Source organism: Stenella coeruleoalba (genome assembly GCF_951394435.1).
Source record: "Stenella coeruleoalba genome assembly, chromosome: 14".
In the NCBI taxonomy this organism is placed as follows: domain Eukaryota; kingdom Metazoa; phylum Chordata; class Mammalia; order Artiodactyla; family Delphinidae; genus Stenella; species Stenella coeruleoalba.
This window is the reverse complement of record NC_137160.1, coordinates 51279322-51287200: the sequence shown is the minus strand read 5'-3', so window position 1 is coordinate 51287200 and position 7879 is coordinate 51279322.

The following is a 7879-nucleotide window of genomic DNA, read 5'->3' as shown; positions in this document are numbered from 1 at the left end:
TCCTGGTTTCCTCATTTAAAAATTGTGAGGTTATTGTGAAGGTCCTCTTTACCTCTGAGATGCTTGGGGAAGGTCCCAGATGAAACTGGTTCCAGCCAGGTCATCCACTACTCAATACTGGAAAGGAAACCAAACATTCAAGACGAGGAATTTCCTTTCAGCACATATCTTGTAATTATGCTGATCTTTAAGCCACATAATCAGTCTGAAAGCAAATCCCATCTCAATGGAATTTATAAAAGGATTAGGAAATGGAGAAAATGGGGGCATGTTAGCAAAGCTCATTTGATTTCATTTCCCTTCCTCCTTTACTATTTTTTAACGGAATAGGGTGGAGACCCCAAGCAATTCACTGGCCCTCGCACCTGTATTTAATTTTCTCTATTCCTGGCTGGTTAGTATCTGACCTACTTTTAAGAGTCTCATCCCTTCAGTCATGATTTGCACCACTTTTGTCATCATGGATTGTGGAGATTCAATATATTAACAGTGCTGCAGTCGATTTAGCCAAAGTCGGCCACATCAAAATCCCCTCCCTGAGATTTGGCCAAACTCTGAGTCACATTGTCCTGTACAAAAATAAGGCACTTTGAAGGGGACAATGTCCAGCTGTTCAGCTTTGACTTTTGGCTTTAACCTTGGAGAAGGTGAGAAGACAGGACGTTAATTGAATTAAAACGGCACAGACGTTAGCTCTTCAAGTGCTGAAGCGCCCTCACAGGCATGACATCAATGTATCCTGGTGACAATTCTCCGAGGTAGGTCCTGGGAGCATGCTTCTTTTTTAGATCACTTATTTGTGTACACTTTATAATTTTCAAACTGCAATTTAAATTCTCTGGGCAAATTAGTAATTTTGCTGTTGTCATCACAATTCTTAGTTCCCCGACCAGGGATTGAACCTGGGGCCTCGGCAGTGAAAGCGCGGTGTCCTCACCACTGGACCGCCAGGGAATTCCCTTTCATCACTATTTTAAAATGAGCAAATTATGATGTGATGTCTCAGTGGCTTTCCTAAGTCTGCTGTTGCTCAGCACCTGTCCCCCATGAACCCAGCTCTCAGTCTCAGCTTGTGGGACAACACCAAGGTGTTCTGATTCCACACAGGTCGAGGTCAACTCCAGATCGGCCCCTGAGTCTCAGAACCTCAATTTCACTCGCTACTGTCAATCTGATGCCCTTATCAAAGTGCTTCCTTTATAATATCTTAATTGCTGGCCTGCCAGTCTCTACTCTGTTGGTGAATTTAGGGCAGGAAGTGTCTCCGTTTCTCTGATGCCCAGAATAGTGTCTGACGTATATGGGAACTCGATACATGTCTATCAAGAGACAAACGGAAAATTCCCTGGCGGGCCAGTGGTTAGGACTCTGCGCTCTCACTGCGGAGGGCCCGGGTTCGATTCCTGGTCGGGGAACTAAGATCCCACAAGCGGAGTGCCATGGCCAGGAAAAAAAAAAAAGGAAACGAATAAACAGCTGAATTCACCTCACTAGGCAGATTTTTTAAACCTTATAAAATATTTTATAGATACCACAATTTTTACTTTTAAATATTTTAGTGTAAATTAGAATTTTGATCACTCCTGATAAGGAGAATTAAGAGGTTTTGTATAGCAAATCATTCAGTTTTCCTTAGACAAATGTTGTCCATTCACTCCAATCTGAGTCTTGGAATCTTATCAATCAACAAATATTTGAGTATCTACCATGTACCAGACACTGTGCTAGGCGCTTTAGGGGATCAAAGAAATACAAGAGACCAGCCCTTCTTGCAAGGAATTTACTTTGTGGAAGGATTGGCTTTTCTTTGTCCACTCAAAGGTCTTCCCATGGAGTTTATAGTACAGATAATAGTCATAGGGGTGGGAAGAACCATGACAGAGTGAACGTGAAGACCTTTCTTCAGAAAGCCATCCAATTGTCCTTTTAGGGTCTTATATATCAAGGCCCTCAGCTATGGCTGGTTAGGGAGATGAGCATATCCTTTAGAAGTTAGTTCTCCAGATAAATAAGAGGGACACTGCAGAAGCCTAACATCCCACAAAATGCAGGAGATGGCGAAGCGTAGAGAATAGTAGTAACCCTTTCATCTTCAAGGCAGGAAAAAATATTGCATGGGTCCAGGACAAACAAGCCATAAATCTCAGGCTTGAGCCCCACCAGAGCTGCCTCCTAAATACGGCCCAAATCAAGGCTGCCAGGACTGAGTCACTCTGGAGCCACACGACATGAAAGAGAAGCTCTTCTCCACGGCTCTCAAGCTCTCAAGCTCTCAAGAGCTGATCCTTGTCTCTTCTGAATCCAGCTTAGACGCTCAAGGGCTCCAGCATCCGAAAGTGACAAAGACGCAGAAAATCAATGGCGACGCCCAAGAACGTCTTATACACTGGGGGGGAACAGGGTCCCCCTGGAGCCAGAACTTGTTAGTTGTAAACCCCTCAGAGCCAGACCGAGAGAAAGAAACAGATTTCTTTGGGGTTCTGTTGTTTATGGCCGTGTTTGGTCTTAGAAGCCCAAAATGGGCCTGTAAAGCTCTGACCCTTAGAGATTACAGAGAGAATTGCTTTGGTGTAGCCAGACACATCATCTGTTTCTCTTCATTTTCTTTTTAACGTCCCACCTTTTCTATGCTGACAGTATCAGAAGTTATGTAAATGGATTTGTAGGTTCAGATCCTATATGTGTTTTAAACAATGAGGGCCAACACTTATTAGGTGCTTTCTCCTGACAAGCACTGTTCTAAATCTGGGTGGTGGGTACTATTATCATTGCTATGCCCATTTCACAGATGAGAAAAATGAGACACAGGAGTTGAGTATAGATGGTAAGTAGTCAAATTGGAATCTGAACTGAGGTTGTGTGTTTCCAGAATCTGCCCACATGACTACTAAGTTGTAGTGATTTTTAACAGTATATAGGCCAGGTTCACATGCATAAGAAAGGAAAAAAATCAAACCACGCAGTAGAAAATTCTTTCTGAAAGTGTCCTTGGAGACGAGAATCTGAATGCACAAAGCCAAAAGGGATTGACAGATCCCTTCTTATGCTGTCTGTCACAGTCCAAGATGTCAGAGGGTAGAGGGCAGCCTGCTCCCCCAGCCTCACATCTCCAGGTGCAACCTGCTAGACGCGTTCATGGAAAAGTGGAGCCTGCCTCCAATGGGATTGAAAGTGCGCTGGTGTATTGTGTGTCGTGGTGGGGAGTAGAGGCAACTGAGGTGTTGGGGACAAGGTAAGTCTACACTGCTGGATATAAACTATGGAATTCTGTCCAGCACTGGGAAGTAAGGAATTTGATATCGATACACCAGCATGTATTTAAAAAGCACACTGTTGGTTGAAACAGTAAGATACAGAACAAAGTCTCTAATCCCTCCATAATTAAAATAGATTAAAAATATGTACACAAAACACCACAATGTATTTTTACAAAGACATGTATTCTTAGAGGTTTAAGACAGGGAAAGGATTGGGAATGAGAATCTAAAAAAATAATAATAGGGTATTCCCTGGTGGTCCAGTGGTTATGGTTCCGTGCTCTTACTGTCGAGGGCCCGGGGTTCGATCCCTGGTCAGGGAACTAAGCTCCCACAAGCCACAGAGCGGGGCCAAAAATTAAAATTAAAATAAATAAATAAATAAACTAAAAAGAGGAGAAAAACACAATTTGGAAGTGACATGGTCCACGCTGTGACTGTGGATGGTAAGTTGTTAAACGTCCTATCGTTCATTCCTTCATTCATTCACTCAATCACCTAACAAACACACTATTCACAGCCAAGGAGATAAGAGGCAGGTGGTGTGGGGAAAGTGCAAAGGCTCTGGGATCAGGGGGGCTGGGGTTCCAGTCCTGCTTCCATACATATTTGCTGGGTGGCCTTGGTTAACCCCCCTAAGGACTAAATTTCCTAATTTGCAAATTGGAAGTGACATCTAAATAATTTATAGGGTTGGTGTGAATAATGTGTGCAAAGCTCCTTACACGAGCTACTTGACCCAGAGTGTATACAGCCAGCCCATAGTAAACAGTAACTTCTAACTCTGCTGTACCCGTGATGGAGACAGAGAAAGTCCCTGCGGTCCAATGGAAGAGAAGACCTTAGACAAATCTGTGTACAAAAAAGTTTACTTATCAAAATTAGTGCAACAAAGGTATAGGGTGCTATGAGATCATTTAAAAAGTTCTGGACTTATCCTGGGGGCTCACTGTTAGGACTTTAGAGATTTTTAAGATACTGAATAACTTAGAAGTCAAATTGAGGAGAATGACCATGAACACCTACATAGCAGTGTCCAACACCTGCATGGCCCGTGGAAGTGATGACACCAGGAGCAAGTGAATGTTGAGGGCTGGGCGGGGCAGCCAATGAGGGGTTCAGAGGAGGGTAGGGGCCTCAGAGAGTAGCCTGTGGGCTGGTAGAAGGGCTGGAGGGCTGGAGGGAAGCATGGACCGAATAAACGGAACACACACTGGAGGGACGAGAAAGCAGGATCTGACCAGCTCTGGGAATAGACCCCATGGCCAGAGAAAGTGGTCTTGTTCAACCCTGCCCCCTTTGGATAAACAGAAGAATCTCATACCCTCCTCACCTCCCCCACACAACCCCTGAAGGTGCTCATTAACTCGAAATTAGGCTGGTTCCCAGTTATCTTCTGTGGATCTCCATTAGCCAAGATTTTATCGAGCTTTTCTTTCTGTAAGCATTATTGGGACAGCATAGGCATTTGTTTTCATTCCCCCAGACCCCACCCCTACATAAAATTATCATACAAACTATGCTTTTCAAGTTTCACCCACCCCTCCCTACCACTGTCTACCCCTAGACCATTGATTGCAAAATAAGTAGTGTAGGTGGGAGAGAGATAATCTCCCCAGGAAAGTAGGTTAGGACCAGATAAGAGGGCCTTAGATGTTGCTAATGTCCCTGCTACTGTCACCACTCCCACCGGAGGCACAAATTCTTCCTACAAGAGGTGGGCAAAGGAAGGCCATTTAAGGGCATACAGGAATGGAAGGAGCCCACCTCTGTGGGACCCCCTTCAGCTCTCAGTCCTTGTTGGAATTGGCGGCGGCGGTGGGGGGGCGGGGAGCCAGACATATAAAAGAATTTGGCTTGGTCAACCCAGAGGCTGCGGAGTTGGGTAGCTGCTTTCCACAAGATCTGTCTCAGCTCACTAGCTTTTCTTATTCCAGAAAACCAGAAGAAAAGAATTCTTCCCATTCTGCAAGCTCCAAAAACCTCACTCCTTAAAGAGAACCTCAACTTAATGTCTTCAGTTCTAACTTGGGAACTCTAAATAGTACTGGGTGGGTGGGTATGGGGGGAGAGGGCATTCTCAATTATTTTAATATTACAAATGGCAGAATATAAAAATATAAAGTTATAGAAATTATGCATTACAACATTTGCATAAAAATTAATGCACTGACCCAGGATAAGATGCATATGACAAACAGGCTCAAGTCCTTTTTGCTTTGGGCTAGACTTCTGTCTACCCGATGTGGTGACATTGGTCAACTATCCTGATTGCAAAGAAGCATTTCTTAACAAATGCAGTTTGTTTGGTAGACCGGATCTTCAGTACGTGGAGTCCAAGCTGTGACGAAGCGAGAGAGAGGCATGGACATATATACACTACCAAACGTAAGGTAGATAGCTAGTGGGAAGCAGCCGCATAGCACAGGGAGATCAGCTCGGTGCTTTGTGACCCCCTGGAGGGGTGGGATAGGGAGGGTGGGAGGGAGGGAGATGCAAGAGGGAAGAGATATGGGGACATATGTATATGTATAACTGATTCACTTTGTTATAAAGCAGAAACTAACACACCATTGTAAAGCAATTATACCCCAATAAAGATGTTTAAAAAAAAAATAGAATCTGAAAAAAAAATAACAACAGCAACAACAACAATAATAATAATAAAGGGTAGTGCGTGAACAAAGATTGGTAAGTAATTGAAAGAGAAGCAAGTTCTGCTAAGCAAGGGGGAATAAGGACATGGGAGAGTGGCATAAGCCCGGCAGAGCACCTTCTAGCCAGGACAGACCGTGGCATCTGGGAGAGAAGAAAGCAAGGCAGAGGTGTCCTGCAGCTCATTTCTGATTGTCTTTGAGTGGAGGTCACCATTTGTAACCAACCTTAGGAAGAGTTCTGTCTCTATCAGGCTTCCTATCCAAATCTGGTGTCAGTTGGTATCTGCAAGGACAAGCTAAGCACCCTGGAAACCCCTCCCCGTCCTGTCCCCACCCCGCTCTCAGCCTAGAGCAGCCACATGCAGGTTAGCTCCGTCCAAGACTTGACATTTATTCTCATTCAATTTTCATGATGAGAAAGACTCTTCATCTGCCCGTTTTCTCATCCAGTCATTCAACAAGCGTCTTTGTGCAAGGTATTACGGGGCCTGGGGGCCTCCATCTCTGAGCCCAAGGTCTATGAAGTTGACGATGCCCTAAACATTGCGCTCCCAGCTCAATGGCAGTGACAGGGATGATGATTCTGACACCAGAACAACTGCAATGATGAACTGTAATTAGCCAGCGTGTGGCCCGGTGGCTGGGAGCCTCCTAAGCCTGACTGGCTAGGAGAGGAGGCTGGCTGGGGAGGGCAGGAGCTCTGAGGGGTGACTGTGGGGGGTGGCGGGATAGCTAGCTTTAAAGAAGCGATCTGGGCAAACGCAGCCTGAGCCAGTGGTCTCTCCCAGAGGTGCACCTCCCTACAGCTTCTGCTTACGTACCTGGATTTGGGCTCCCTCCCATCCTATCTCAGGAAGTGGACCGAGTATCAGCTGGCAGTGGGTCTTGAGTGCAAACTTCGTGCACACAATGCTTTTCTGAGCTGTGGGCATCCTAGGGGGTAGTACTCAGGAGCCCAGAGATCCAAGGGTCCTTTGACATCTTGCCTTTGTCCCCTAAAATCCCCCAAGTCTAGGTAATTGAGCTTCTGACAGGTGTTGCCTGCCAACGGAGCAGTTGCCTGTACCGCCGGGAGGGTCAGAGCAGGCTTCCTGGTGTCAGCTGACCCCAGTGCTTCCTGAAGGGCAGTGAGTGAACATCGGTGCACTTGACGGAGGACAAATCCCTGTCTGCTCCCTGTCCAATGAGCCAGTGGGCCGGCCGACCGGAGGCTTCCTCATGGGTGAGGAGGAAGGAAAACAGGGGCCCCATTGAGGACCTACCGAGCTAGCTCCCACTTTGGCACCTAAAATGGTCAATTTTAGCTGATCGGTTTCATTTCGCAACTCGGTTATGTGATGCCCGAGCATTACCTCTTATCTCTAAAGAGAGGTGTGAAAACAGAACCGACTTGGCACAGACTGGCTGCCTACAGGAGGGTCTTTGTGTGAGGCTCAAGGCTGGTAGGGTGGAAAGGGACCCAGGTGGCCACCCCCCTATACTCCCTGCCTCGGCTCTTCCCTTTTTGCTTCCTTTCTTTCAAATCATATCCGACACAGGTTCGCTTGCATAAAAAAAGTCGACCCTGCAAGTAGGAGAGAGAACGCTCGGGCCACAATGTGGGGCTTTGGCCTCTGCCTTGGGGTGAACCTGCAGCCCCAGTGGAACTACTCGAATAGCTCGTGGACACCTCCCAAATGTGCAGCGAGGCTTACGCGCAGATGTGCAGCCCGCGCTGCTCGCCGCCTCTCGGGAGTGCGACGCAGCATGGCGCCGCGCCAGCAGCTTCACAAAGCAGCCTTGTTAACGCTCCTTTACACGCTCCTGTGTGGCTTCGCCGGAGCAGAGGAGGATCTGTTTACGACGCTGGCTCCTACCGATTCTCCTGGGGGATGGGAACGACAATGCTGGCCTCTGTTAGTCTCTGGGGTGTGTTGAGAGCACTTGGCCAAGGCTTGAGGGCGTCCTGTGATCCTTCTTGGTTGG